Below are 22275 nucleotides of genomic sequence, written 5' to 3'. Positions count from 1 at the left end.
TATTCAAAGAATGTACAATGTGTACGAAAAAATAAACATTAATTATATACTTTAAGAAAAAAATAATCATATATTTTGAAAATGTTTAAAGTGTCCAAATAAATGTCCCTAATGTATACAAAAAAACAAAGAAAACCGAAGAATGAAAGATGAAGAACGAAATCCAGGGAAAAAAACAAGCTACAAACCGATGAAAAAAAAAGATAAAATATCAGCAGGGATACCTACGCTACAGTCTTGGGACAGACCGCTATTCCCATAGGCGATAAGGAATTCGTAAAGTAGAGGCAACCGATCAAACTAATGGGGTGTGGCCCGCGAGCCGTAGTCTACTCGGGAGCACCTGAAGCGCGATGTGCGGAATATCCTAACGGACGCTCCTTGCGTCAACTTGTCGAGGCTTCGCACAGAGGGAGGAGAGCGACCTAAGCGATCAAGATGGGCCGGCCCAATTAGGAAATAGCTACCGCGCTACAGCGTCCGGTTTTAGGAACCTTCTGGAAGGTTATTGAACCGAGTTTTCACTGGTTTTATTCTGTTTGTCTTCTCTTTTTGGTTTTTTCTGTTTTTTCTTTATTTATTTTCTGTTCCCTTATTTCATTTTTCAATTCCTTCTTCTTCTCCTTTTATTTACTTTTTGTTCTTAAGAATTTAAAATTCTTTTCTAAAATTCTAAAAATGTTCAGAAGTTCAAAAAATGTTCTTGTTATTAATTATTGTCCAATAATTAAAACAATCTTCATTTTCTAAAAAATATTCCCATATTATTGAAAATATTTGCTTTTCAAAAAATGTCTATAAGTTCACTAAATGTTAACGTTCTCAAATTACGTTTGGGATTTCAAAAAATCTTCCCATTTCAAAATTTGTTCACCAATTTAAAAAGAGTTAATGTTTTCAAATTTTGTTCCGAGTTTCCATAAATGTTCCCATTTAAAGAATTGTTCGCAAATTCTAAAAAATGTTCATGTTTCAATTTTTGTTTTGGAGTTTCAAAAAATGTACGCATATTTTAAAAAATGTTTATGTTTCCAAATTTTGTTGCGAGTTCCATCAATTTTTCCATTTAAAGAATTGTTCGCAAATTCTAAAAAATGTTCATATTTCAATTTTTGTTCAGGAGTTTCAAAAAATGTATGCACGTTTTAAAAAATGTTCATGTTTTCAAATTTTGTTGCGTTTTTCCATAAATGTTTCCATTTAAAGAATTGTTCGCAAATCCTAAAAATGTTAATTTTCAATTTTTGTCCGGGAGTTTCAAAAAATGTACGCATGTTTTAAAAACTGTTCATGTGTTCAAGTTTTGTTCGGGAGTTTAAAAAAATGTGCGAGTATCCAAAATTTGTTTTTGAATTTGAAAAATGTTTGCGTTTTCAAAAAAACTTTCACGTTCTCTATTTCTGGGAGATTTTACAAAAATGTTCCCGTTTCCAAAAATTGTTTGCATTTTTCGAATTGGTGATTTTTTTTCAATTTTTATTCACAATTTCTAAAAGCGCTCGCTGTTTCACGACCTTCACTGTTTTTCTCAAACGTAACATTTTGCGTAATAAAAAAGAAAATCCGGCTGTGCGCTCGGTTTTGTTCTTAAGATGTTGTGATGCGTTACAAACCAGGTAGCTCTCTAACTCAATTGGCAAGCTGTACTTCTTTGAAGCTTCTTGTCTCATGTTCGAACCCAATTTAGGGTATTCTTTTTATCGAGCGCTGCATTTTTTCGTTCGGTACTGGTCGCTAGCGATATGGGCCGGCCCAGTCGGGAGACCCTCTGTGCGTCAGGTCGACATTCTGCCGCAAAGAGCGGCAGATAGGACCTCCCGCGATGTGTGATCTCTTAGAGTAACTTATTGCCGGGCACCCCTTGCGAGAGCCCTTCAAGGGTCACTTCCGCGCTCCGCCACCACGTGTCGCATGCTCGGTGCTTCCTCGATTTTTTTCATTTTTCAGCACACGTTTTTGGGTTTTTGATGATTCTTTTTTCTTTTTTTGGCTTTTCATTTTTCCTGGTTTTCCGTAGGTTTAAAAAACCAATTTTTTGTGCGGAAAAACTCATTTTTTTTTCTTTCGCGTGGGGGCTCACATTTGCTTTTCATGTAGGCATAGGTTTGCTTTCACGAGAGGCACAACTATACCTCTCTAAAAAGAGAAAATGGTTTTTTTCTTTCTTTCGCGTGGGGCATAGATTTGCTTTTCATGGTGGCACAGGTTGACTTCACGAGAGGTGTGTCTCTCGGAAAGACAAAAAAACTTATTTCTTTTTTCTTCGAGAGGCACATATTTGCTTCTCGTGAAGTCACTTTTTTGGGTCCACGAGAGGCTTAGTTGTGCCTCACAGAAAAGTAAAAAAAAACACATTTTTTCTTCCGCTAGAGGCACAGATTTGTTTCTCGTCAAGGTATAGATTTGCTTCCGCGAGAGGAACAAGTTTGCCTCACGGGAAAGGAAAACACTATTTTTTGTTCTTTCATGAGAGGCACTGGTTTGATTCTCGTGAGGCACAAATTTGCTTTGAGGAGCGGCACAACTGTGCCTCTCGGAAAAGAAAAAAATCAGGCTTCCACCTTAGTTTTCTTTTCTCTTGTTTTTTTGGGTTTTTCATCAAAAAAGGTTCCCCGAAACCTATTAATATGGGATCTGATTTCAAAAATCTTAACGCGAGAAATCCAAAGGTGAAAACACTTCGCCGTTCGCGGTTAGGACACATGGTTTAAGAGATAAAATGTTTGGAGTAAACGAATCTGCGAAAATAAAACTACCAGGTTACGACAAGCGGCGCACTTCATGTGCGCCACTTGTTGCAACATGGGAACGTCGAAGTGATCTTTGCAAGGGGTATTCCTTAATTAATGATTTTAGAGATATCCTATATGCCACTCTACTGGGCCGACCCATTAAGAGTTCATACAACGGATTTTTATTTGAAAAAAACAAGAATGTGTGCGAGGGGATGCAGTGACTATATCTCGCATTAAGGGAGGCGAAACTATCTCTAGCGTTGAACTGTATAGTAATAGGCCAGCCCAATAGCGGGCACTTAAAAGAAATAGGGAGAGAAAAGGAAACATTTGCTGGGAGGATTCAAACATTGCTCTACTGGTTGAGTGCATGGGCTGCTTGCCACTGGATACAATCACGTTCGTGCTAAACTAGTAGGCCGGACCTACTTAATTCGAATAGAGCAGGGTTTCCACTATTTCTTCTCTATTTTTCCAGGTTTTTTGTTTTGTTTTTTTACTGATTTTCTCTCTTTTTAATTTATTTTCTTTATTTTCCTTTTCTTCCTTTTCCCCCTTTCTTTCTTGTTTCCCCTGTTTTTTTCTTTCTTCGCCTTCTTTGTTTCTTGTTTGGTTTTCTTAGTTCTTCTCTGTTTTTTGTTTTTCTTTTGATTTTTATTTTGACTCTTCTTTGTTTCTTTTGATTCATTCTACATTTTTCATATATGTCAACAACATTTTTCTAATACATGCCTAACATTTCTCCAATATAAATTTAACATTTTTTAATGTATGGTCAACATTTTTTCAATACACATTTTAAACATTTTTCAAATGGTTGATTAACAATTTTAAAATATAACAATAATAAATTTTTAATACTTGGTCAACATTTTTCCTAGGCACACTTTTTAAACTTTTCTCACATGCTTGATGAATACTCCCTCCATCCCATAATATAAAAGCATTTTTTACACCAACCTACTATCAAAAACGCTTTTATATTATGGGACGAAGGGAGTAGTTTTGAAATAGAAAGATTTTACATTTTTTGAATACATGTCAACAGTTTTTCTACACACATTTCAGATTTTTCAAACGCTTGATTAACATTATTCGAACACTTGTTCAACAGTTTTTCAATGCTTGATTGGCATTTTTATATACATGAACACTTTTTCATCATTTTTTTAATACATGATCAATTGTTTTTCATTTTCTTGATTAAGATTTTTTTATGCATGATAAATTTTTTATCATCTTTTAAATACACGATCAACATTTTTTCTATACATTTTCAACATTTCCCGAATGCTTGATTAACATTTTTCAAATACTTGTTCAACATTTTTCTGAATGCTTAATTAATATTTTTCAAATATTTGTCCAACATTTTCAGAATGCTTGATTAACATTTTTTCAAATACTTGTTCAACATTTTTAAAATATTTGTTCTACATTTTCGGAATGCTTGTTCAATATTTTTCAAATACTTGTTCACCATTTTTGAATGCTTGATTTACAATTTTCAAATACTTGTTGTACATTTTTTAATACTTGTTGTACATTTTCCTAATGTTTTTATAGAGTGCTTTTTGTAATGTATATTTTTAGAATATTTTAAAGTATAAAAATTATACAAAAATAAAGCGAACAACAAAAACCGAAAATGTAAAAGAAAAACATGATGTACCCTTCCGCGCGCGTGGGCTGGCCCACCGTGCTTACCCCCTTCAGCGAGTCCGAAGTTAGACTCGCTGAACGCGAGATATAGGGGCGCCCATAAAACACGGGACCTGTAGTTTGGAGCTGATCGTGGCAAGCCACCTGAGATGGAAAAGATTGTTAGTTAACAGGCAACGTGGATCTTTAAGCTATCAGAAGTGTGGAGTTGGCACAATTTTTTTCAGACTTTAAAACACTTTTTTTATAAAGAGTGATATTTTAAATGTGGACCTTTTTAAAATCGTGAATAATCTTTAAAAACCTCAAACAATATTTTAAAATGCCATATTTTTAGAAAAAATATATCTTGATTCCTTTCTGAAAGCATGAAAATTTGATTCTTTGTGCAAGTTTTAAGAAATTGGAACATTTTTTGAAATTCCTAAGAAAATTCGAATGCTCATTTTTTGGATCTATGAACACAGTTTGAATAAGGGTGTTGTTTTTGAAATTCCGAGCATAATTTGGACACATGACATTTTTTGAAAGTCCTTTTTTTTGAAGCACGAATAATTTGTGAAAAAGCGATATTTCCTTGAATTTGTGATTTCCTCTAAAACAGGAATATTTTTGGAGACAACCAAAGAAACTTCGAAAACGTGTACAAGTTTGAATACGTGACTTTTTTTTGAACACCGGAATATTTTTTGAAACTCTCAAATAAGATTTGAAAACATGAATTAAAATTTGAAAACATGAAAAGGAACATTTTTTCAATTGTATGAACATTTGTTTTAGAAACTTGAACTTCTTTTGTAACTACATTTTTAAAAATCTGAACAGATTTTAAAAATAAAATTTAACTTGGAAAAAAGAAAAAGAAAAGAAAGAAAGAGAGGGAGAGAAACAGAATAATAAAAAATAAAAAATAATAAGGGACATAAAAAACCGGTTAAGAAACATTCAAGCTTCCAAAACCAGAAAAACCCGGCTGGGAACCCTCTAGAAGAAGTAGAAGAAGAAGGTTCCCAATACCAAAACGTGAAAAAGTTCTACGTATACTGTAGATGGCCCAGCTTAAATCACTCATATGTGCATTTCTCCGATAGTTAGTTTGACGCAAATGCGTCAAAAAGGGCTGGATAGGCCCTCCCCGAGCGCGGGTTGCCCCTGTGCCATTAATATGGGCAGGACATTATTACGGTTTATGATGTGTTTTGTTCCCACGCTTTTGGAAAACTAGATGATATCCCGCACGTTGTTGCGGGAATATTATGCAACACATTTCAATGTGATTCATTGTACGAAACATGAATATTTGAAGCAATAATATAAAAGGCTAAAACTAAAAATACATATAATTTATTATGTTTGATTACTATATAAATGTAAAATGTATAAATAGCATAATAGAATGAAAATTCTCATGTCCGTTTGCATGTTGAGATGTGTCTTTTTTCATGCATATTTCATGATTAAGTGGCATGCTTGCATGTTAAAAGACATATGATAGTGGGGGTGGACCTTTTTCTCATGCATGTTGTGTGATGATGTGGCATGCTTGCATGTTGAGAGAAATAGTTAGTGAGGGCTAGCTATTTAGATATAGAAGATTTATAGGACCTTCCCTAGCTGGTTTTTTAATATTTGAAATATATTTTTGAATTAGCAACAAGTTTTAAATTCATGATCATTTTTAAATTGGTGAACATTCATCAAACTGAATATTTTTGAATTCTTGGACATTATTTGATTTCAATTTCATGATTTTTTTTGAAATTGCAAATATTATTTCAAATCAAGAATATTTCCTAATTTGTGAACAATTTTCGAAAGCAGGGATCTTTTTGAATGCGCGAACATTTCGTGAATTCGTGAATGATAACCCACAAGTATAAAGGATCGTATGTAGCCTTTTTTAATAATTAAGAGTGTCGAACCCAACGAGGAGCTAAAGGTAAAAAAAATATTCACTCAAGTTCTATCGACCACCGATACAACTCTACGTACACTTAACGTTTGCTTTACTTAGAACAAGAATAAAACTAGAAGTACTTTGCGGGAATAAAACTACGAATAAATTGCAAGGTAATAAAAGCAGATAACTTTTGTCAACAAGAAAGTCATTTGTCCCTAGGCAATTTATAACTAGACCAGTAATTATTCATGCAATTTTATATGAGGGAGAGCCATGAGCTAACGTATTTTCTCTACTTGTGTCATATTCAATAATGATTGAAACTCTAGCAAGCATCCGCAACTATCAAAGATTATTAACGTAAAAGCCAACCATATCACTAAGTATCAAGTCCTCTTTACTCCCATACACAATAGCGCACTTACTCGGGTTTGTGTATTCTGTCACTCATGCCACCCACTATAAGTGATTATGAACGTATTGCAACACCCTACAACAGGAATCCCTCACATTTGCATGACACGGAGGGCACCGTAGGGCAACACCATAATAAAATATACATTCATACCAACCACGACCATCGATTAGCCCATAGGACAAAATGGATCTACTCAAACATCATAAGGTAGTCATAGATCATTAGGAAATAATAAGCATTGAGCACCATGTTTAAGTAGAGATTACAGCAGGGAGAAGAGGTGTTACACTGCTGCATAGAGGGGGAGAAAGTTGGTGTTGATGGTAGAAAGGTTGTTGATGTAGATCGCCGCCATGATCCTTGCCCCAGCAGCACTCCGGCACCACCGGGAGAGAGGGGGGGAGAGCCCCCCCCTTCTTCTTCTTCCTTGGCCTCCCCCTAGATGGGAGGAGAGTTCCCCCTCTGGTCCACGGCCTCCATGGTGGTGGAGGGGCGGGAGCACCTCCGAGATTGGATCTCCCTCTTTGTTCTCTTCTGTTTCGCGTTCCTCAGATCTGACCGAAAACCGTTTCTTATATTTCCGGAGATCTGTAACTCCGATTGTGCTGAGATTTTAACATGACTTTTTCCGGATATAAGCTTCCTTGCGCCCGAAGTAGAGCTCCAACCGATGTAAGATGAGAGCACAAGACACATGGGCGCGCCTGACGCCTGGGGCGCGCCCTGGTATATCTTGGGGGCTCTGGGCCCTTGTTTGCCTTGATTTCACCTTCCAAAAATTACAAATATTCCAAAATAATCCTTTGTAAATTTTCATCATGTTTGAACTTCGTTTGATATGGATATTCTACGAAGCAAAAAACATGCAAAAAGAACCTGACACTGGGCACTAGATCAATATGTTAGTCCAATAAATCATATAAAATATTGCCAAAAGTATGTGAAAATTGTATAATATTGGCATGAAACAATAAAAAAATATAGATACGACGGAGATGTATCAGTGAACATATTTTGAAATCACGAATATTTTTTGAATTTAGAAGTATTTTTTAAATTCACGAACACCTTTTGAAATTATGAACATTTTTACATTTGCGAGCATTCTTTGAAATTGTGTGCATTTTTTATAATTCCTGAGATTTTTTAAAATTGATAACATTTTTCAAATTCGTGAACACTTTTAATAAATTATAGATACATTTTAGACATATCACTCATAAATGATTTTTTTGAAGTTTGCATATTTTCCTGGATTATTTGGATCAACGAAACCTCTAGGCTATGTTATGTATGTATCCACACTTAGGTTTGCATTAAGTAAATCTATTTTGACATCCATTTTTCATATCTCATAATCAAAATATGCTACGATAACTAGAATGATCCTCACATATTTAAGCATCGTTACTAGCAAGAAAGTCTCATCATAGTTACATGGTTGAGCTTTTCAAAAACCTTTTGCGATAAGTCGAGTATTACAGATGTGAAACTTTTCATCCATATAAATCTTCTTTTATAGATCCATGGCGGCTTTAACCCCATTAGGTGGGTCAACAAAGATCTAGACCTGATTGTCCCCCATGGATCTTATTTCAGATCTAATAGCACTCTGCAATTTCCTTAGAGTCTGGGTCCATCATTGCTTCAATTACATGATACCCCATGCTTTTCTGCGAGAACCTTGTTAAAAGAAATGCAAAAATGGTTACTAAAAAAATCAACTCTAATAAAAAATAACTGTAAGCATAAAAGCAATAAAAACATTTGAAGCGTCTAAAAAGAAGGGGGGGGGGGGACTTTTAGTTAAGAACCATAAAAATACAAAATCTAATGAAACAAGTAACTTATGGCTAACATGCATGAATTGATGATTTGGCACTCCATGCATAGACTAATGCAACAAGTTACAATTTATGACTTAAATGCATGGTTTGCTTATGTGACATATTTGCATGACTAGGAAAAATAGATAGTGAGTTGTAGCTATTTTGGAATAGAGGATGTAGGCCTCGACTTATCATTGTCTAACATGTACTTTTGCAGCTTCTCCGCCCTTCATAGAGGGGTGCTTCCTTTGCCACGAGTTCCTAGATTTGACCAGCCTCGTAAGCATTATTTGTTGTGCCCTACCTAAGCGAATCCTTTTGACTTCTTTAAGTTGAACCATTCTCCCACTAGTCTTCCTAGTAATAAACTCTTCCTCTCGGAAAATATTGTTTCGAATGACAACCACTTTTCCCTCTTCTCGGTTGTAGAAGTGATATCCCAAAGGTTTTTTGGATAGCCAGGAAAATGCACTTTTCTTTTTTGGGTGCTAGCTATTACAGATGTTCCTTATACTTAAGTTCAAACAAAAATGCCATTGAGGCCCCAACCCAAGGGTTTGTAGAAAGAAGAAAGTTTTTCCCTAAGTGAGAACCAAGTTTACCAATCCACATAGTTCTCCTATGAGCCCATGATCATCCCTTCACTCAACTATGAAACTTTTACTTAGTCTCCATACTCCTAGTGAGGTTGCCAGTCTTACTTTTTTATTTACTAGGATTAGTGTATCGAGTGTTTGGAATGAGCTCTTATATGCAAAGGAAATTAAAATTCAGAATATTTAAGAGTAGAAAAAAATAAAATGAGGTTGTATTTGTAAGGAATAAAGGAAGAAAATTCACAACTTCACAAGTGGCATCTATCCAAGTTAGCATAGGTGTGGTGAACACACCGCAATTGTGTATTCATCAAATTGCAGTGTTTAAATTCGATCATACATATCAGAATTTCATTGAGCCATTGCATCCCTATATCTACATCGTTATTCAACTGCATCTATAACTAATACTCCACTTCAAGACCGAAATCTATCATGCATGCCAAAGTATTAAATAAAAATAGAGCATTGCATTAAGCAAGGTGACATAATGTTGATAGTATGTTCTCTTGACCTCCAGCTCATTGATGCCTACTACACAACCTTCTTCTTGTAGACTCGTGTTGGGCCTCCAAGCACAGAGTTTTGTAGGACAGTAGCAATTTTCTCTCAAGTGGATGACCTAAGGTTTATCAATCCGTGGGAGGCGTAGGATGGAGATGGTCTCTCTCAAACAACCCTGCAGCCAAATAATAAAAAGTCTCTTGTGTCCCCAACACACCAAATACAATGGTAATTTGTAAAGGTGCACTAGTTCGGCAAAGAGATGGTGATACAAGTGTAATATGGATAGTAGATATTAATTTTTGTAATAGGAACAATAAAAAATAGCAAGGTAGCAATTGATAAAATGGAGCACAAACAGTATTGCAATGCTTGAAAATGAGGCCTAGGGTCCGTACTTTCGCTAGTGCGATCTCTCAACAATGCTAATCTAATTGGATCATATAACCACCCCTTAACGTGCAATGAAGAATCACTCCAAAGTTCTTACCTCGCGGAGAACATAAGAAGAAATTGTTTGTAGGATACAAAACCACCTCAAATCTATTCTTTCCGATCAATCTATCCTAGAGTTCGTACAAAAATAACACAAAGCTATTCTTTTCGACCAATCTAATCAAGAGTTCGTACTAAAATAACACCATATGATACACATCAACCAACTCTAATGTCACCTAGATACTCCAATGTCACTGCGAGTATCCGTGAGTTGATTATACGATATGCATCAAACAATTTCAGATTCATAATACTCAATCCAACACAAAGAACCTCAAAAAGTGCCCGAAGATTTTTACCGGAGAAACAAACACGAGAACGTGCATCAACCCCTATGCATAGATTACCCCAATGTCACCTCGGGAATCCGCGAGTTGAGTGCTAAAACATACATCAAGTGAATCAATAGAACATCCCATTGTCACCACAGATATCCCATCGCAAGACATACATCAAGTGTTCTCAAATCCAATACTCAATCCAACATAACGAAACCTCAAAGAGCAAGACTAAATTCATCACAAGAAGATAGAGGGGGAGAAACACCATATGATCCAACTATAGTAACAAAGCTCGCGGTACATCAAGATTGTGCCAAATCAAGAACACGAGAGAGAGAGAGAGAGATAAAACACAAAGCTACTGGTACATACCCTCAACCCCAAGGGTGAACTACACCCTCCTCGTCATGGAGAGTGTCGGGATGATGAAGATGGCCACCGGTGATGGTTTCCCCCTCTGGCAGGGTGCCGGAACGGGCTCCCGATTGGTTTTTCGTGGCTACAGAGGCTTGCGGCTGCGGAACTCCCGATCTAGGTTTATTTCTGGGGGTTTCTGGATTTATAGGAATTTTTGGTGTTTGTTTCACGTCAGGGGGGTCCACAAGTCAGCGACAAGGCAGGGGGGCGTGCCCTAGGGGGGGCGCCCTCCACCCTTTTGGATGCCTCGTGGTGAAGTAAATATGCCCTAGGGGCAATAATAAAGTTATTATATATTTCCTTATATCATGATAAATGTTTATTATTCATGCTAGAATTGTATTAACCGGAAACATAATACATGTGTGAATACATAGACAAACAGAGTGTCACTAGTATGCCTCTACTTGACTAGCTCCTTGATTAAAGATGGTTATGTTTCCTAACCATAGACATGAGTTGTCATTTGATTAATGGGATCACATCATTAGGAGAATGATGTGATTGACTTGACCCATTCCGTTAGCATAACACTTGATCGTTTAGTTTGTTGCTATTGCTTTCTTCATGACTTATACATGTTCCTATGACTATGAGATTATGCAACTCCCGTTTACCGGAGGAACACTTTGTGTGCTACCAAACGTCACAACGTAACTGGGTGATTATAAAGGTGCTCTACCGGTGTCTCCGAAGGTACTTGTTGGGTTGGCGTATTTCGAGATTAGGATTTGTCACTCCGATTGTCGGAGAGGTATCTCTGGGCCCTCTCGGTAATGCACATCACATAAGCCTTGCAAGCATTGCAACTAATAAGTTAGTTGCGGGATGATGTATTACGGAACGAGTAAAGAGACTTGTCGGTAACGAGATTGAACTAGGGATTGAGATACCGACGATCAAATCTCGGGCAAGTAATATACCGATGACAAAGGGAACAACGTATGTTGTTATGCGGTCTGACCGATAAAATATCTTCGTAGAATATGTAGGAGCCAATATGAGCATCCAGGTTCCGCTATTGGTTATTGACCGGAGACGTGTCTCATTCATGTCTACATTGTTCTCGAACCCGTAGGGTCCGCACGCTTAATGTTACGATGACAGTTTCATTATGAGTTTATATATTTTGATGTACCGAAGGTTGTTCGGAGTCCCGGATGTGATCACGGACATAACAAGGAGTCTCCAAATAGTTGAGACATAAAGATTGATATATTGGACGACTATATTCGGATACAGGAATGGTTCCAGGAGTTATCGGATATAAGATGGAGTACCGGGGGTTACCGGAACCCCCCTGGGGGTTAATGGGCCTCATGGGCCCAAAGTGGAGCAGAGGAGGAGCGGCCGGGGCAGGCTGCACGCCCCCTCCCCCTCTAGTCCGAATTGGACAAGGTGGGAGGGGCGGCGCCCCCCTTTCCTTTCTCTCCTCTCTCCCTTCCTTCCCCCTCTCCTAGTTGGACAAGGAAAGGAGGGAGTCCTACTCCCGGTAGGAGTAGGACTCCTCCCTGGCGCGCCTCCTCCTGGCCGGCCGCCCCTCCCCCTTGCTCCTTTATATACGGGGGCAGGGGGGCACCTCTATACACAACAATTGATCCTTGAGATCTATTAGTCGTGTGCGGTGCCCTCCTCCACCACAGTCCTCGATAATATTGTAGCGGTACTTAGGCGAAGCCCTGCGATGGTATAACATCAAGATCATCACCACACCGTCGTGCTGACGGAACTCTTCCCCGACATTCTGCTGGATCGGAGTCCGGGGATCGTCATCGAGCTGAACGTGTGCTAGAACTCGGAGGTGTCGTAGTTTCGGTGCTTGATCGGTTGGGCCGTGAAGACGTACAACTACATCAACCGCGTTGTGCTAATGCTTCCGCTTCCGGTCTACGAGGGTACGTAGACAACATTCTCCCCTCTCGTTGCTATGCATCACCATGATCTTGCGTTTGCGTAGGAATTTTTTTGAAATTACTACGTTCCCCAATAGTGGCATCCGAGCCAGGTTTTATGCGTTGATGTTATGCACGAGTAGAACACAAGTGAGTTGTGGGCGATATAAGTCATACTGCTTACCAGCATGTCATACTTTGGTTCGGCGGTATTGTTGGATGAAGCGGCCCGGACCGACATTACGCGTACACTTACGCGAGACTGGTTCTACCGACGTGCTTTGCACACAGGTGGATGGTGGGTGTCAGTTTCTCCAACTTTAGTTGAACCAAGTGTGGCTACGCCCGGTCCTTGCGAAGGTTAAAACAGCACCAACTTGACAAACTATCATTGTGGTTTTGATGCGTAGGTAAGAACGGTTCTTGCTAAGCCCGTAGCAGCCACATAAAACTTGCAACAACAAAGTAGAGGACGTCTAACTTGTTTTTGCAGGGCATGTTGTGATGTGATATGGTCAAGAAATGATGCTAAATTTTATTGTATGAGATGATCATGTTTTGTAACCGAGTTATCAGCAACTGGCAGGAGCCATATGGTTGTCACTTTATTGTATGCAATGCAATCGCGATGTAATGCTTTACTTTATCACTAAGCGGTAGCGATAGTCGTGGAAGCATAAGATTGGCGAGACGACAACGATGCTACGATGGAGATCAAGGTGTCGCGCCGGTGACAATGGTGATCATGACGGTACTTCGGAGATGGAGATCACAAGTACAAGATGATGATGGCCATATCATATCACTTATATTGATTGCATGTGATGTTTATCTTTTATGCATCTTATCTTGCTTTGATTAACGGTAGCATTATAAGATGATCCCTCACTAAATTATCAAAGTATAAGTGTTCTCCCTGAGTATGCACCATTGCGAAAGTTCTTCGTGCTGAGACACCGCGTGACGATCGGGTGTGATAGGCTCTACGTTCAAATACAACGGGAGCAAAACAGTTGCACACGCGGAATACTCAGGTTAAACTTGACGAGCCTAGGATATAACAGACATGGCCTCGGAACACGGAGACCGAAAGGTCGAGCGTGAATCATATAGTAGATATGATCAACATAGTGATGTTCACCATTGAAACTACTCCATCTCACGTGATGATCGGACATTGTTTGGTTGATTTGGATCACATGATCACTTAGAGGATTAGAGGGATGTCTATCTAAGTGGGAGTTCTTAAGTAATATGATTAATTGAACTTTAATTTATCATGAACTTAGTCCTGGTAGTATTAGCATATCTATGTTGTAGATCAATAGCTCGCGATATTGCTCCCCGTTTAATTTTTATATGTTCCTAGAGAAAACTAAGTTGAAAAATGTTAGTAGCAATGATGCGGATTGGATCCGTGATCTGAGGATTATCCTGATTGCTGCACAGAAGAATTATGTCCTTGATGCACCTCTAGGTGACAGACCTATTGCAGGAGTAGATGCAAACGTTCTGAACGTTTGGCTAGCTCAATATGATGACTACTTGATAGTTTAGAGCACCATGCTTAACGGCTTAGAATCGGGACTTCAAAGATGTTTTGAACGTCATGGAACATATGAGATGTTCCAGGAGTTGAAGTTAATATTTCAAACAAATACCCGAGTTGAGAGATATGAAGTCTCCAACAAGTTCTATAGCTAAAAGATGGAGGAGAATAGTTCAAGGAGTGAGCATGTGCTCAAATTGTCTGGGTACTACAATCGCTTGAATCAAGTGGGAGTTAATCTTCCAAATAAAATAGTGATTGACAGAATTCTCTAGTCACCATCACCAAGTTAGTAGAACTTTGTGATGAACTATGATATGCAAGGGATAACGGAAACGATTCCCAAGCTCTTCATAATGCTGAAATCGACGAAGGTAGAAATCAAGAAAAATATCAAGTGTTGATGGTAGACAAGACCACTAGTTTCAAGAAAAGGGCAAAGGGAAGAAGGGGAACTTCAAGAAGAACGGCAAGCAAGTTGCTGCTCAAGTGAAGAAGCCCAAGTCTGGTCCTAAGCCTGAAACTAAGTGCTTCTACTACAAAGGGACTGGTCACTGGAAGCGGAACTGCCCCAAGTATTTGGCGGATAAGAAGGATGGCAAAGTGAACAAAGGTATATTTGATATACAGATTATTGATGTGTATTTTACTAGTGTTCGTAGCAACCCCTCAGTATTTGATACTAATTCAGTTGCTAAGAATAGTAACTCGAAACGGGAGTTGCAGAATGAACAGAGACTAGTTAAGGGTGAAGTGACGATGTGTATTGGAAGTGGTTCCAAGATTGATATGATCATCATCGCACACTCCCTATACTTTCGGGATTAGTGTTGAACCTAAAATAAATGTTATTTAGTGTTTGCGTTGAGCATGAATATGATTGGATCATGTTTATTGCAATACAGTTATTCATGTAAACTAGCGAATAATTGTTGTTCTATTTACATGAATAAAACCTTCTATGGTCATACACCCAATGAAAATGGTTTGTTGGATCTCGATCGTAGTGATACACATTTTCATAATATTGAAGCCAAAAAATGCAAAGTTAATAATGATAGTGCAACTTATTTGTGGCATTGCCATTTAGGTCATATTGGTGTAAAGCGCATGAAGAAAATCCATGCTGATGGACTTTTGGAATCACTTGATTATGGATCAGTTGATGCTTGCGAACCATGCCTCATGGGCAAGATGACTAAGACTCTGTTCTCCGGAACAATGGAGCGAGCAACAGATTTATTGGAAATCATACATACTGATGTATGTGGTCCGATGAATAGTGAGGCTCGCAACAGGTATCATTATTTTCTGATCTTCACAGATGATTTGAGCAGATATGAGTATATCTACTTGATGAAACACAAGTCTGAAATATTTGAAAAGTTCAAAGAATTTCAGAGTGAAGTGGAGAGTCATCGTAACAAAAATAAAAGTTTCTACGATATGATCGCAGAAGTAAAATATTTGAGTTACGAGTTTGGCCTTCAGTTAAAATAATGTGAAATAGTTTCACTACTCATGCCACCTGGAACACCATAGTGTAATGGTGTGTCCGAACGTCGTAACCATGCTTTATTAGATATGGTGCGATCTATGATGTCTCTTACCGATTACCACTATCATTTGGGGGTTATGCATTAGAGACAGCTGCATTCACGTTAAATAGGGCACCATCTAAATCCGTTGAGACGACACCGTATGAACTATGGTTTGGCAAGAAACCTAAGCTGTCGTTTCTTAAAGTTTGAGGTTGCAATGCTTATGTGAAAAAGTTTCAAGCTGATAAGCTCTAACCCAAATCGGAGAAGTGCGTCTTCATAGGATACCCAAAAGAATATGTTGGGTACACCTTCTATCATAGATCCGAAGGCAATATATTCGTTGCTTTGAATGGATCCTTTCTAGAAAAGGAGTTTCTCTCGAAAGAAGTGAGTGGGAGGAAAGTAAAACTTGATGAGGTAACTGTACCTGCTCCCTTATTGGAAAGTAGTTCATCACAGAAATCTGTTCCTGTGACTACTACACCGATTAGTGAGGAAGCTAATGATGATGATCATGTAACTTCAGATCAAGTTACTACCGAACCTCGTAGGTAAACGAGAGTGAGATCCGCACCAGAGTGGTACGGTATTCCTGTTCTGGAGGTCATGTTACTTGACCATGATGAGCCTACGAACTATGAGGAAGCGATGATGAGCCCAGATTCCGCGAAATGGCTTGAGGCCATGAAATTTGAGATGAGATCCATGTATGAGAACAAAGTATGGACTTTGATTGACTTGCCCAATGATCGGCGAGCCATTGAGATTAAATGGATCTTCAAGAGGAAGACGGACGCTGATAGTAGTGTTACTATCTACAAAGCTAGAATTGTCGCAAAAAGGTTTTCAACAAGTTCAAGGTGTTGACTACGATGAGAGTTTCTCACTCGTATCTATGCTTAAGTCTGTCCAAATCATGTTAGCAATTGCCGTATTTTATGAAATCTGGCAAATGGATAAACAAAACTGCATTCCTTAATGGATTTATTAAAGAAGAGTTGTATATGATGCAACCAGAAGGTTTTGTTAATCCTAAAGGTACTAACAAAATATGCAAGCTCCAGCGATCCATCTATGGACTGGTGCAAACATCTCGGAGTTGGAATATACGCTTTGATAAGTTGATCAAAGCATATAGTTTTATACATACTTGTGGTGAAGCTTGTATTTACAAGAAAGTGAGTGGGAGCACTACAACATTTCTGATAAGTATATGTGAATGACATATTGTTGATCGGAGATAATGTAGAATTATTCTGCAAAGCATAAAGGAATGTTTGAAAGGAGTTTTTCAAAGAAAGACCTCGGTGAAGCTGCTTACATATTGAGCATCAAGATCTATAGAGATAGATCAATACGCTTGATAAGTTTTTTCAATGAGTACATACCTTGACAAGATTTTGAAATAGTTCAAAATGGAACAGTTAAAGAAGCAGTTCTTGCCTGTGTTACAAGGTGTGAAATTGAGTAAGACTCAAAACCCGACCACGGCAGAAGATAGAGAGAGGATGAAAGGCATTCCCTATGCCTCAGCCATAGGTTCTATAAAGTATGCCATGTTGTGTACCAGACCTATTGTATACCCTGCCCTGAGTTTGGCAAAGGAGTACAATAGTGATCTAGGAGTAGATCACTGGACATTGGTCAAAATTATCCTTAGTGGAATAAGGATATGTTTCTCGATTATGGAAGTGACAAAAGATTCGTCATAAAGGGTTACGTCAATGCAAATTTTGACACTGATCCAGATGACTCTAAATCTCAATCTGGATACATATTGAAAGTGGGAGCAATTAGCTAGAGTAGCTCTGTGCAAAGCATTGTTGACATAGAAATTTTCAAAATACTTACGGATCTGAATGTGGCAGACCCGTTGACTAAAATTCTCTCACAAGCAAAACATGATCACACCTCAGTACTCTTTGGGTGTTAATCACGTAGCGATGTGAACTAGATTATTGACTCTAGTAAACCCTTTGGGTGTTGGTCACATGTCGATGTGAACTATGGGTGTTAATCACATGGTGATGCGAACTATTGATGTTAAATCACATGGCGATGTGAACTAGATTATTGACTCTAGTGCAAGTGGGAGACTGAAGGAAATATGCCCTAGAGGCAATAATAAAGTTATTATATATTTCCTTATATCATGATAAATGTTTATTATTCATGCTAGATTTGTATTAACCGGAAACATAATACATGTGTGAATACATAGATAAACAGAGTGTCACTAGTATGCCTCTACTTGACTAGCTCGTTGATTAAAGATGGTTATGTTTCCTAACCATAGACATGAGTTGTCATTTGATTAATGGGATCACATCATTAGGAGAATGATGTGATTGACTTGACCCATTCCGTTAGCATAGCACTTGATCGTTTAGTTTGTTGCTATTGTTTTCTTCATGACTTATACATGTTCCTATGACTATGAAATTATGCAACTCCCGTTTACCGGAGGAACACTTTGTGTGCTACCAAATGTCACAATGTAACTGGGTGATTATAAAGGTACTCTACAGGTGTCTCCGAAGGTACTTGTTGGGTTGGCGTATTTCGAGATTTGGATTTGTCACTCCGATTGTCGGAGAGGTATCTCTGGGCCCTCTCGGTAATGCACATCACATAAGCCTTTCAAGCATTGCAACTAATAAGTTAGTTGCGGGATGATGTATTACGGAACGAGTAAAGAGACTTGCCGGTAACGAGATTGAACTAGGGATTGAGATACCGACGATCAAATCTCGGGCAAGTAACATACCGATGACAAAGGGAACAACGTATGTTGTTATGCGGTCTGACCGATAAAAGATCTTCGTAGAATATGTAGGAGCCAATATGAGCATCCAGGTTCCGCTATTGGTTATTGGCCGCAGACGTGTCTCGGTCATGTCTACATTGTTCTCGAACCCGTAGGGTCCGCACGCTTAACGTTACGATGATAGTTTCATTATGAGTTTATATATTTTGATGTACCTAAGGTTGTTCGGAGTCCCGGATGTGATCACGGACATAACTAGGAGTCTCGAAATAGTCAAGACATAAAGATTGATATATTGGACGACTATATTCGGACACAGGAATGGTTCCGGGAGTTATTGGATATAAAACGGAGTACCGGGGGTTACCGAACCCCATGGGGGGTTAATGGGCCTCATGTGCCCAAAGTGGAGCAGAGGAGGGGCGGCCAGGGCAGGCTGCCCGCCCCCTCCCCCTCTAGTCCGAATTGGACAAGGAGGGAGGGGCGGCGCCCCCCCCCCCTTTGCTTTCTCTCCTCTCTCCCTTCCTTCCCCCTCTCCTAGTTGGACAAGGAAAGGAGGGAGTCCTACTCCCGGTAGGAGTAGGACTCCTCCCTGACGCGCCTCCTCCTGGCCGGCCGCCCCTCCCCCTTGCTCCTTTATATACGGGGGCAGGGGGCACCTCTAGACACAACAATTGATCCTTGAGATCTATTAGCCGTGTGCGGTGTCCTCCTCCACCATAATCCTCGATAATATTGTAGCAGTGCTTAGGCGAAGCCCTGCGACGGTATAACATCAAGATCGTCACCACGCCGTCGTGCTGACGGAACTCTTCCCCGACATTCTACTGGATCGGAGTCCGGGGATCGTCATCGAGCTGAACGTGTGCTAGAACTCGGAGGTGTCGTAGTTTCGGTGCTTGATCGGTCGGGCCGGGAAGACGTACGACTACATCAACCGCGTTGTGCTAACGCTTCCGCTTCCGGTCTACGAGGGTACGTAGACAACACTCTCCCCTCTCGTTGCTATGCATCACCATGATCTTGCGTGTGCGTAGGAATTTTTTTTGAAATTACTACGTTCCCCAACACATGGTTCCTATGGTCCATCTTTGATACTCCATGGGCTTCTTCTGGTCCGTAAAAAATCGTCGTAAAGTTTCAGCTCGTTTGGACCCCGTTTGGTATTTCTTTTCTGTAAAACTCAAAAACAAGGAAAAAACAGAAACTGGCACTGAGCTCTAGGTTAATAGGTTAGAGCATCTCCAACAGGCACCCAACGCGGCGCGCGCAAAAAACAGCTTTAGCGCGCGCCCATCGCCTGGTTTGGCACGGCGCGCTGCGCCCGCTCCAGCAGCCGCGCTAAAATACAGCGCGCGCGCCGCTCCAGCAGCGCGCAAAAAATGCAGCGCGCACACAACATTTTTTTTAATTTTCGAACGCATAGATAAAATAAAAACTAGATAGATTGCATAAATAAAAAATGATACAAAGGTATTTTACATCGGTGCAACTAGATAGATAGTTCGAAAGCATAGATAAACTACGGCGCAACTAGATAGAAACTACTCTAAGTCGCTATCATCATCACCATTATCATCCTCGGCGGTGTCGTCCGAGGTGTCTAGCCAGATGTCCAGCCACCGATCATCGTTTGGCGTGAAGAACGACTACCCACCTGCTGCAACGATGTTGTACTGCGCATTCGCCAACGCCTTCCGCTCACGCCTTTCCAACCGCGTCTCGCGGCGCCTTCGCGTGTCCTCCTCGCGGCGCCTTGCCCAGTAGGCCTGCTCGTAGGCGATGTCCTCCGGGTGGCGCTGGCGCCACTCCGCCATGACCCGCTCGTCCTCCTGGGCGACGAGGAGGCGGCGTTGCCGCTCGGCGTGCTCCGCACGGTCTTCCGCCGTGTTCAGACGAGGCAGAGGGGCGAGGTTGAGCGCTTGCTGGAGCGTGTACACATCTTGAAAGTTCATCTGGCCGCGCGGCCGGCCTAGGCGCCACGCCGCCGTGTCGTACGCATGGGCGGCCTCGCGCGTCGTCCCGTACGTGCCGAGGCCGAGCCGGAGTTCGTCGGAGCGTATCTCCGCGGTGTAGCAGCCGTTGGGGCACAGGAGGACGCCGCGGTAGCCGGACGCTCCTCGGCGGCACGGCGGCATGGCGGCGCGTCGGTGGCGGGGCGCTGGAGCGGCGCGTGGCAGAGAGGGAGAGGAAGAGGGAAAGAGGAAGTGTGGAGAAGCGCGTGGCGAAGCGGCGCGCCAAATCTTGCGCGCGAGCTGGCGCCTTTTCGCGCGCGCGCAAACGGTTTCGGCGCGCGCTTATTTCCCGCGGCCGCTGGAGCGCGGCAAACCGCCCCGCGCGCGCGCGTCGTTTGGGGCGTCTGTTGGAGATGCTCTTAGTCCCAAAAATAATATAAAATAGCATATAAATGCATATAAAACATCTAAAACAGATAATATAATAGCATGAAACAATCAAAAATTATAGATATATTGAAGACGTATCACTCGTCATCGGAAGAACTAGGCAATTTTCGTTTTATGCTTAGTGACAATAACACAATACAATGCTTTATTCCTTTCTCTCGCTGGTATAGGAATTTTCAAGGTTAAAACCAATCAACATACACCACTCCCTCTTGGAGACTATTCATCTAAACATGCCACTGGAAGACTAATAGATCAGGGAGCATGCACTATAAATCACGCAACAAAGAAAAATAATATACCAAACAGAAATCCATATATAATCTGACAAATCATCACATCACAACAAGCACACCAAGAAATACATCATATTGCTCACAATCATGTTAAGCCACTCATCTGATCTTTGTATTGAAGAACGGGAGAAAGGAGATGCCACATAGCTATTTTTATGGTCCCATAGTTCAATGAGGACTACTCACACATGGTTATTGGAGCAACAAAGTCGATGAAGAAGGCTCCATCAACAATTCCCCTCTCTAGCAGAGTATTAAAAAAAGACCCCACATAGGATCGCCTCACAATGTGTAGCGGCGACGGTGTAAAAATTCTTCCTTACTTAGGTTTAGGACAAGGGGGTAAATATAGTCATAGATGTGGAGAGGCGGTAGAGGAGAGGCTTGTGGTTCCCACATGACATAGCCATGGAGCAAAGGCCTGGGTGCGTGGGCTCACCACATGGTGACCCAGAGCCACCCCTCCCACATTACTTTGCTCCCATGTGGTCTCCTATTGATTTCTTTCGACAACGTATTTTTTTTTTGCCCCCCCAAAGTATTTATTTTTTGCATAAAAATAGCAACTAACACTTGACACGGAATTTAGAGGTTAGTCCAATAAAACTAAAAGAAAAGTGTGCCAAAATTATATGAATGATATACATATAGCATGGCCATAATTTTTTTATAGATGAGTTGGAGACATATCACTAGCTTGTTTGATCAAAATCTCTTGACATGTGGATCACAACTCAAATTTTTAGAAAAGATAAATCATGTTTCTTTACAGTCCAAATCGCATATGGTAGCTTGTCAAGGATTTAGATGGTATCCTATTTAGTGTGAAAGTTGCTGTTTCTATAACATAACTTCAAAATGGTAATTGTAGATCCCATTGGCTCATCATTGATCGAAGGAAGAAGTGCATATTTCAACCTTAAACTAATGACCCAATTTGATGAGCCAACCCCCACTGCAAAGCAGTTAGGTCACAACCATG

The sequence above is a fragment of the Triticum aestivum genome, chromosome 3A, assembly GCF_018294505.1.
Source record: "Triticum aestivum cultivar Chinese Spring chromosome 3A, IWGSC CS RefSeq v2.1, whole genome shotgun sequence".
NCBI lineage: Eukaryota > Viridiplantae > Streptophyta > Magnoliopsida > Poales > Poaceae > Triticum > Triticum aestivum.
The sequence above is the reverse complement of the archived record's forward strand: the minus strand, read 5'-3'. Positions refer to the sequence as shown.